The sequence below is a fragment of the Lycorma delicatula genome, chromosome 9 (genome assembly GCF_047948215.1).
Source record: "Lycorma delicatula isolate Av1 chromosome 9, ASM4794821v1, whole genome shotgun sequence".
Classification (NCBI taxonomy): domain Eukaryota; kingdom Metazoa; phylum Arthropoda; class Insecta; order Hemiptera; family Fulgoridae; genus Lycorma; species Lycorma delicatula.
In genome coordinates this window covers 17,175,798-17,187,500 of record NC_134463.1, presented here as the reverse complement: position 1 = coordinate 17,187,500, position 11,703 = coordinate 17,175,798, and the positions used below count along the sequence as shown (strand labels likewise).

General features: G+C 31.2%; 1 pseudogene; it reads right to left on the bottom strand.

The window, feature by feature from the left end:
• Positions 1–11,703, bottom strand: part of LOC142330004 (putative multidrug resistance-associated protein lethal(2)03659) — a 196,293-nt pseudogene that overhangs the window by 129,810 nt on the left and 54,780 nt on the right.

Here is an 11,703-nt window from a genome sequence, read left to right as displayed (position 1 = left end):
GTGTATGTGTGTATGTGTGTATGTGTGTATGTGTGTATGTGTGTATGTGTGTATGTGTGTATGTGTGTATGTGTGTATGTGTGTATGTGTGTATGTGTGTATGTGTGTATGTGTGTATGTGTGTATGTGTGTATGTGTGTATGTGTGTATGTGTGTATGTGTGTATGTGTGTATGTGTGTATGTGTGTATGTGTGTATGTGTGTATGTGTGTATGTGTGTATGTGTGTATGTGTGTATGTGTGTATGTGTGTATGTGTGTATGTGTGTATGTGTGTATGTGTGTATGTGTGTATGTGTGTATGTGTGTATGTGTGTATGTGTGTATGTGTGTATGTGTGTATGTGTGTATGTGTGTATGTGTGTATGTGTGTATGTGTGTATGTGTGTATGTGTGTATGTGTGTATGTGTGTATGTGTGTATGTGTGTATGTGTGTATGTGTGTATGTGTGTATGTGTGTATGTGTGTATGTGTGTATGTGTGTATGTGTGTATGTGTGTATGTGTGTATGTGTGTATGTGTGTATGTGTGTATGTGTGTATGTGTGTATGTGTGTATGTGTGTATGTGTGTATGTGTGTATGTGTGTATGTGTGTATGTGTGTATGTGTGTATGTGTGTATGTGTGTATGTGTGTATGTGTGTATGTGTGTATGTGTGTATGTGTGTATGTGTGTATGTGTGTATGTGTGTATGTGTGTATGTGTGTATGTGTGTATGTGTGTATGTGTGTATGTGTGTATGTGTGTATGTGTGTATGTGTGTATGTGTGTATGTGTGTATGTGTGTATGTGTGTATGTGTGTATGTGTGTATGTGTGTATGTGTGTATGTGTGTGTGTGTGTGTGTGTGTGTGTGTGTGTGTGTGTGTGTGTGTGTGTGTGTGTGTGTGTGTGTGTGTGTGTGTGTGTGTTGTGTGTTGTGTGTGTGTGTGTGTGTGTGTGTGTGTGTGTGTGTGTGTGTGTGTGTGTGTGTGTGTGTGTGTGTGTGTGTGTGTGTGTGTGTGTGTGTGTGTGTGTGTGTGTGTATGTATGTATGTATGTATGTATGTATGTATGTATGTATGTATGTATGTATGTATGTATGTATGTATGTATGTATGTATGTATGTATGTATGTATGTATGTATGTATGTATGTATGTATGTATGTATGTATGTATGTATGTATGTATGTATGTATGTATGTATGTATGTATGTATGTATGTATGTATGTATGTATGTATGTATGTATGTATGTATGTATGTATGTATGTATGTATGTATGTATGTATGTATGTATGTATGTATGTATGTATGTATGTATGTATGTATGTATGTATGTATGTATGTATGTATGTATGTATGTGTATGTATGTATGTATGTATGTATGTATGTATGTATGTATGTATGTATGTATGTATGTATGTATGTATGTATGTATGTATGTATGTATGTATGTATGTATGTATGTATGTATGTATGTATGTATGTATGTATGTATGTATGTATGTATGTATGTATGTATGTATGTATGTATGTATGTATGTATGTATGTATGTATGTATGTATGTATGTAGTATGTATGTATGTATGTATGTATGTATGTATGTATGTATGTATGTATGTATGTATGTATGTATGTATGTATGTATGTATGTATGTATGTATGTATGTATGTATGTATGTATGTATGTATGTATGTATGTATGTATGTATGTATGTATGTATGTATGTATGTATGTATGTATGTATGTATGTATGTATGTATGTATGTATGTATGTATGTATGTATGTATGTATGTATGTATGTATGTATGTATGTATGTATGTATGTATGTATGTATGTATGTATGTATGTATGTATGTATGTATGTATGTATGTATGTATGTATGTATGTATGTATGTATGTATGTATGTATGTATGTATGTATGTATGTTGTATGTATGTATGTATGTATGTATGTATGTATGTATGTATGTATGTATGTATGTATGTATGTATGTATGTATGTATGTATGTATGTATGTATGTATGTATGTATGTATGTATGTATGTATGTATGTATGTATGTATGTATGTATGTATGTATGTATGTATGTATGTATGTATGTATGTATGTATGTATGTATGTATGTATGTATGTATGTATGTATGTATGTATGTATGTATGTATGTATGTATGTATGTATGTATGTATGTATGTATGTATGTATGTATGTATGTATGTATGTATGTATGTATGTATGTATGTATGTATGTATGTATGTATGTATGTATGTATGTATGTATGTATGTATGTATGTATGTATGTATGTATGTATGTATGTATGTATGTATGTATGTATGTATGTATGTATGTATGTATGTATGTATGTATGTATGTATGTATGTATGTATGTATGTATGTATGTATGTATGTATGTATGTATGTATGTATGTATGTATGTATGTATGTATGTATGTATGTATGTATGTATGTATGTATGTATGTATGTATGTATGTATGTATGTATGTATGTATGTATGTATGTATGTAGTATGTATGTATGTATGTATGTATGTATGTATGTATGTATGTATGTATGTATGTATGTATGTATGTATGTATGTATGTATGTATGTATGTATGTATGTATGTATGTATGTATGTATGTATGTATGTATGTATGTATGTATGTATGTATGTATGTATGTATGTATGTATGTATGTATGTATGTATGTATGTATGTATGTATGTATGTATGTATGTATGTATGTAGTATGTATGTATGTATGTATGTATGTATGTATGTATGTATGTATGTATGTATGTATGTATGTATGTATGTATGTATGTATGTATGTATGTATGTATGTATGTATGTATGTATGTATGTATGTATGTATGTATGTATGTATGTATGTATGTATGTATGTATGTATGTATGTATGTATGTATGTATGTATGTATGTATGTATGTATGTATGTATGTATGTATGTATGTATGTATGTATGTATGTATGTATGTATGTATGTATGTATGTATGTATGTATGTATGTATGTATGTATGTATGTATGTATGTATGTATGTATGTATGTATGTATGTATGTATGTATGTATGTATGTATGTATGTATGTATGTATGTATGTTGTATGTATGTATGTATGTATGTATGTATGTATGTATGTATGTATGTATGTATGTATGTATGTATGTATGTATGTATGTATGTATGTATGTATGTATGTATGTATGTATGTATGTATGTATGTATGTATGTATGTATGTATGTATGTATGTATGTATGTAGTATGTATGTATGTATGTATGTATGTATGTATGTATGTATGTATGTATGTATGTATGTATGTATGTATGTATGTATGTATGTTGTATGTATGTATGTATGTATGTATGTATGTATGTATGTATGTATGTATGTATGTATGTATGTATGTATGTATGTAATGTATGTATGTATGTATGTATGTATGTATGTATGTATGTATGTATGTATGTATGTATGTATGTATGTATGTATGTATGTATGTATGTATGTATGTATGTATGTATGTATGTATGTATGTATGTATGTATGTATGTATGTATGTATGTATGTATGTATGTATGTATGTATGTATGTATGTAAGTATGTATGTATGTATGTATGTATGTATGTATGTATGTATGTATGTATGTATGTATGTATGTATGTATGTATGTATGTATGTATGTATGTATGTATGTATGTATGTATGTATGTATGTATGTATGTATGTATGTATGTATGTATGTATGTATGTATGTATGTATGTATGTATGTATGTATGTATGTATGTATGTATGTATGTATGTATGTATGTATGTATGTATGTATGTATGTATGTATGTATGTATGTATGTATGTAGTATGTATGTATGTATGTATGTATGTATGTATGTATGTATGTATGTATGTATGTATGTATGTATGTATGTATGTATGTATGTATGTATGTATGTATGTATGTATGTATGTATGTATGTGTGTGTGTGTGTGTGTGTGTGTGTGTGTGTGTGTGTGTGTGTGTGTGTGTGTGTGTGTGTGTGTGTGTGTGTGTGTGTGTGTGTGTGTGTGTGTGTGTGTGTGTGTGTGTGTGTGTGTGTGTGTGTGTGTGTGTGTGTGTGTGTGTGTGTGTGTGTGTGTGTGTGTGTGTGTGTGTGTGTGTATGTGTGTGTGTATGTGTGTGTGGTGTGTGTATGTGTGTGTGTTACATATATATATAATTTATTTTAAAAAAATTCTCTTGGAATGTTCTGGGGTCCCAAACAAGTATACTTACAAGTATTCTTACTTGCTTGGAAGCTGAAAAAACCCTTTTAATAATCTAAGAAAACGAATTACTTCATTAAGATCTTTTCATCTGTTAGAGAAGAGTGAAAGAAAATACTTAAAAAACAGAATATCAGTAAATAATAACATACCTTTTCACCTGGATTTATAGTAAATGAAAGATTCTTTAAAACAGGTTGTTCATTAGGACCATACTTAAGGACAACTTTTGAAAATTCAACTTTTCCCTCACTCGGCCATGAAGCAGGTGGTTTTTTATCTAGAAAAAAAAAATAAATAAAAAAACTTATTTTTTTAACAAATATATGTTTGTTTTGACATTGATGAGGCAAATTAAAAATAGCTGTCACCTATTAAAGAAATTACTTCTTTTATTTATTTACTTTTTTCATAAAATACATCCTAGAAAGCAAAGGAATAGTAAAATAGAAGCTTAGAAGTAAGACGGTTACAGATTGACTTGCAGAACAGTTCTGTACCGCACCGTAGAAATACTTCAAAATAGTTGTGCTGCAATATATTTCCTTTATCCTCTTCATTTTTTTATTAAAATCTTCAGATGCCATCCCATAGTGATTGCATCAGTCTTATATATTTATTAATAATAGCAAATCTTGAAATTATAAATGCTTGTAATAACAAACCCTTTAATTCCTACAATAAAGAAATTGACAAAAAAGAAGAGATGTTTACTGATGTTTACATCCTAGGAATTGTAAAAGTGCATGTTCCTTTTATTACTCCCTTTACCCAAAACTCAGCATCTTTCCTTTCATAGAAAGCATCGTTAACATTGCTTCAACTGTATTTTACAATACTATTAATACTATTTAAAAAACTGAGAAGGTAACAGCTGAAGCAGAAACTTGTTGCATCAGCATTGCCAACGTAGGAAATTGTTTTTGGTATATACATTATAATGGACAACTTATTCTAGCTGCTTAATTTTTAGACATTGTAAATACAATTTTTTACAATTATTAAGATTATTAATATTTAAAATAGCAAGTTACATTACTTACTTAAGCTGTAAGTTCTTTGACTTAATTAATTATATTTATATATTACTGCAAATATGCTATGATCTGATTTTGATACTAATTTTTTTAAAGATCTTATACAAAAGAAATAATTCCTTTTAGGTCTTCATTAATTCTTTCACAATTTATGAAATCTGATTCATCATTATCAATAACAATGTCCATTACACACCACTCAAAGTAAAGATTCTTTTACTTTATTTTTTTACTTGTCCATTGGTTCCCAATGTAAAGTCGTGCTGGTGAACTTCTCTTGCGCTAGTATTAAATATTAGTTTCAATTGTTACCTTTTTCTCTATTTCTGACTGATGAATAAATTCACCACAGATGCTTACAAAGAAGCTTGCAGGTGAGACTATTAAAATGGAAACCTGTAGCATAAAAAAAATGACATATCACTGGAATTCAAATCCAGGACCTCCAGATGAAGGGCTGAGACACTATTACTCCGCCACAGAGATCAGCTGGCAATTTTTTTATCCTAACTGAAAGCAAACTGATACTTTTGCTACTGAACAATACAGATTCACGGTTACATAATTTACTTATGGTTAACCCAGTATAATACTGAAATTGACTGAATTGACAATATTAGGATTTATTTTGGGAGAAAGGGGAGAATTTTAAGAGGGAATTTAATTGATGAAACAGGAAGTGTGGATGAAAACAAAGAATGTAACACTATTTTTAGGAACAAAGAGGTAATTAACAATATTTAAATGAACTGTGGGTTTGGAGTTCTAAGCTATGACTAAAAAGAATTAGCTAAAAGAAATAATTGTTAACAAATCTCAAGTTGCACTTTATGATGATAAATGACTAGAATTTTACCACAAAGTGTCAGTTTGATTATTAAACCTTCATTTTTAAATCAATTATTACAACACTCCACACCTAATGAAAATAATAATAAAAATTAAATAAAATTAAGGATTTTAAAATGTATTTACCTGAAGGTGACTCTAAAGGCGGTTCCTTTTCAACATTACTATATTCTAAAACTCTTTCAACTGATGTCATTTGGTTTTCAAGTTCTGCTGATTGTCGCATACCCCATTGAAACATACCAGTTAATCCAATCGACTGTGTTATAGCTAATCCAACATTACCTCCAAATGTTTCTGTCAAAAGAAAATGTGTAAAAAGTGAAAAAGAAATTCATTAATGTAATTTTACTACACAAAGGTATAAAATTAATATGCATAACAATAAATAGTATGTATAGTTTATTTAGTACATATTCAAGTATTCAAAATATGTTTTTAAGTAATACATAATCTTTACCGTTTCAAAAATACTGATCATTCAGAAATTTTAATTTTCACATATACTGGCCACTCTTTTCAGAATTATAAGCCCCAACCAGAAAGAATGGTTTGGACACAGTGTTCATTCAGGTGACTGTACAACTGTGTTAAGGTGCCGGTCTTTGTGGCGTGAGTGGTAGCATCTCGGCCTTTCATCCAGAGGTCCCGGGTTCAAATCCTGATCAGGCATGATATTTTCACATGCTACAAAAATTGTCATTCATCTCATCCTCTGAAGACCTACCTAACGGTGGTCCCAGAGGTTAATAAAAACTGTGCTAAGTTAGTTAATTTCCTGTTACAGTAGCTCAGTTTAACACACGTTTTGTGACTAAATTGATTATTACTGTTTTAGTAAGGATTCAAATTATGTAAAAAAATATCTAGAGTAACAAAATTTAAAGTATGAAATATTTCTAAATGCAATAAAAGTTTGCATAAGCAAAGGATGAGGCAATGAATGACTCAAGTATGAGGAAATAGTGCGTCATGTTCAATGAAGAAAGATTAAGTTTCACAATAAGAATCATTTTTGAGAAAGCAAATGCGAGTGGGCTTAACATATTATTCAACTGGTACAAGTAAAAGGAAACATATTTCTTATTTATGCTATTACAAGTGATTATAAACACAGTCCTGTTACAAAATTATGAGAATAAATGCCAGTCAATGAACTGATAACTCAAACATTGCCTCAAAATTAAAGAAAGTCAAGCAAATTGCCTTACCGTTTTTAACCAACATTTAACCATCTTCATTATGCAATACTGGTGCATGGTTTGATGGTAGTTATTTTAGAAGTGAAAATGAAATTAAAAGGCTATCATCAAGAAGGTGGCAAAACTAACAGTGGAATTTTATAACAATGGAATAGAAAAAGTAGGGACATACGAGGTGCGACAATAAAGTAATGAAACTGATTTTTCTTTGCAAGATGTGGCAACCCTGCAGCTTGCATAGGCACTCCATCTTTGACCTTGGTCTATAAGCTACTTCTAGTCCAAGCGGCACATTGATGCAAATGCTCAATGAGTTGTGAGTTGTGCTGTAATAAGTGAACACGTGTTTGTGTCCCTCGTCACAGCTTTTTGCACATCTTGTGTTGTTTGAAAATGGTGTCCCTTGACCGCCATTTTAACTCTTGGAAATAGAAAAAAGTCGCACGGAACGATATCTGGTGAATAAGGTGGCTGTGGTAGTACTGAAATTTTATTTGAAGTTAAAAATTGCTGTACTGACAGAGCAGTATGGATGGCGCATTATCGTGATGCAGAATCCAATTATCAGCAATGTTGGCACGGACACAAAGAACCGTTTATGAAGTCTTTCTACAATTTCTTTGTAGAAATATTGGTTAACTGTTTGTCCAGGAGGCACCCACTCTTTATGAACAATTCCCTTGGAATCGAAGAAGCACACAAACATGCATTTCACTTTTAACTTTGACATCCGAGCTTTTTTTGGTTTCGGTGATCCCTTTGAGCACCATTGCGAACTTTGATCGTATTGAAAAAAACCAACCTTCATCACCAGTGATAACACGGCTCAACAAATCTGGATCGATTTCCGTTTGCTCTAACGGATCGGCTGCCACATTTTTCCGTGTTCCTCGCTGCTGTTGTGTGAGATTTTTGGGGACCATTTTTGCACAAATCTTTCTCGTACCAAGTTAATGATATTTTTATAAATGCTGCATCTCAAAACAATCTATTTTTTGATAAGAAGCCACCAAAATCAGAACTCCGCAGTTGGAACACTAAACATTTAAAATAGAAAGGTTATAAGGTTACAGAAATCCAAACCTGGATGTACACACACTTTAGTAACACTTTCATCCACGCAGGTTGGGCAAAAAGGGTAGCTTAATTTAGTTTTAATGATCGTAATAACACAAAATATTTTTAATAAACTTGCATTCAGTCACAGTAATACAATCTATTTATTTTTATAAAAAGGAATGTTTTAAATAAAAAACAATCTGTTTTCTGTGAAACTTTGTTTATTAGATTAAAAAATGAACCACTTGGAATGTACATTTGAAAATTAATCGATAATACAACTTTTAAAATTAAATAAACATATATAAATTATCATTTAATCCATAAGTTTCAATTTCACAGATATATTAAAAAATCAAAATACATAATTCTGAATAATTTTATATTATAAACAAAATATTATTATCACATAAGAATTACAATTTATATTTTATACGTGTATTTCTAAAACTGAAATTTAAATAAACTGAGATTTTCATTACAATAAAATAAGTCTACTCACAAAGAAAATTAATTTCTAAAAAATTAATTACAGATAAAATTTAAGTAAAAATATTTTTAATTAAGTCGAATAAACTTGTGATAACAAAACTTTAGCAAGTTATTATGAAAAACTATTGAAACAGCAAAGAACCCCAAAGAAAAGCTCAACTGTTTGAAACCAGTAACTTAACTAAAAAACTCAAATCCCCCAAATAAACAAAAAATAAAGAATATATAATCATATTTCTAAAAAATAATAAAGCATCTGGTGAGAACAATGCAATTTTTAAAATTATGATTATTAGATAATTAATATATGATCTATTAGAGAAATTATTTTTAGAACATTTGGGACACAGAAAAAATCCCACAAGTGCATTCTGCCCTAATTTACCATTTACACAAAAAAGGAGACAAAATGGAAGTTAATAATTTCAGAGGAATTTCTATTTTTTCAGTAATCTATAAAATCTACAAAAGTTGTAGAGAATACAAGGGCACATCAATAAACAACTTGGAGAATACATCAGGGTGGTTTAGAAAGGGAAGAGCTTGTGCGGAACAAATAGTATGTGTAAAATTAATAAGCTGCATAAATAATCTTTTAAACTGAACAAACAATTTTCTATTGCCTTTTCTAAAGTTTAATTTATTTTGAATTTTCAGAACCATTAAAATTAAACGATGGTATTCATAAAAGCATGGAGGAAAACAGTGAAACTAGTTGCGGCACAGATATCAGATTACACACTTCTTGTGTGGTTTTATTATTGTTATAAAGGTAACTTTAATATAAAATCACAATGAGGCTTTAAATTCATTCATGTCACGATAATTTGTGAAAATGCATTTGAGAAAAAAATGTTCAAGAAAAACACATGTAACTTGGGATTTGTATAACAAGTCTCACTTAAGAACTTTACACACACTTTTTTACACCAAATTTTCTGATTGCCATGGTTCTGGACTTAAAATGTTCATAAACATACCCACACATTATAAAATACAGTAATGTATAAATTGAAACCTCTCCACCTTTAGTTGCAACATATAAAAGTGAGAAAAATGTAATGTTAAATTATAAACATTAAATAAATTTTGTTATCTGAATCTACCTCCTCTATGAATCGTGAGACCTTGCCGTTGGTGAGGGGGCTTGAGTGCTCAGGGATACAGAGTAGCTGGACCGAAGGTGCAACCATATCGGAGAGGTTATCTGTTGAGAGCCAGACTAAGGAATGATTCCTGAAAAAGAGCAGCAGCTCTTTCAGTAGTTGTTAGGGGCGTGAGTCAGAATGACTTAAACGGCCATATCAACATCACTCAGTCCTCTGAGTACTGTGCAGCTGAAAGCAATGGAAAACTACAGCTTTTTACAGCCACATTTTCTTGGAAAATGTGGCTCTCTGCATTTTCATATAACAATGATGGAGGTGCCTTCCTTGGTAAAATATTCCGAGGTAAACTAGTCCCCCGTTCGGATCTCCAGGTGGGGACTACTAAGGAAGGGGTCACCAGAAAATTAAAAACTAACATTCTACGAGTCGGAGCGTGGAATGTTAGAAGTTTAAAAAAGGTTGGTAGGCTAGAAAATTTAAAAAGGGAAATGGATAGGATAAATGTGGATGTAGTAGGAATTAGTGAGGTTCGGTGGGAAGAGGAAGGTGACTTTTGGTCAGGTTATTTTAGTATAATTAACTCAGCTTCAAATAATGGGCAGGCAGGAGTAGGTTTCATAATGAACAAGAAGATAGGGAAGAGAGTAGAGTATTTCAAAACGCATAGCGATAGAATCATTGTAATAAGGATAAAATCAAAACCTAAACCGACAACGATTGTTAACGTCTATATGCCTACAAGCGCCCATGATCATGATGAGGTAGAGTATGTATACGAAGAGATTGATGAAGCAATTAAACACGTAAAAGGAGATGAAAATTTAATAATAGTTGGAGATTGGAATGCAAGCATTGGAAAAGGCAAGGAAAGAAATATAGTGGGTGAATACGGGCTGGGCAAAAGGAATGAAAGAAGGGACCGACTTATAGAGTTTTGCACGAAGTATAATTTAGTAATAGCCAACATCCAATTTAAAAATCATAATAGAAGAATATACACTTGGAAAAAGCCAGGCGATACTGCAAGGTATCAGATAGATTATATCATGGTTAAGCAAAGATTTAGAAATCAACTCGTCGACTGCAAAAATTACCCTGGAGGAGACATTGATAGCGACCATAATTTGGTGATAATGAAATGTAGATTGGGGTTTAAAAACCTGAAGAAAAGGTGTCAGATGAATCGGTGGAATTTAGAGAAGCTTGAGGAAGAGGAGGTAAAGAAGATTTTTGAGAACATCGCAAGAGGTCTGGGTAGAAAAGATAAGGTAGAAAATGTAGAAGAAAAATGGGAGAATGTTAAAAAGGAAATTCTTAAATCAGCAAAAGCAAACTTAGGCGGAATAAAGAAAACTGGTAGAAAACCTTGGGTTTCAGACGATATATTGCAGCTGATGGATGAACGTAGAAAATATAAGAATGCTAGTGATGAAGAAAGTAAAAGGAACTATCGGCAGTTAAGAAATGCTATAAACAGGAAGTGCAAATTGGCGAAAGAAGAGTGGATTAAAGAAAAGTGTTCAGAAGTGGAAAGAGAAATGAACATTGGTAAAATAGACGGAGCATACACGAAAGTTAAGGAAAATTTTGGGGTACATAAATTAAAATCTAATAATGTGTTAAACAAAGATGGTACACCAATATATAATACATAGGTAAAGTCAATAGATGGGTGG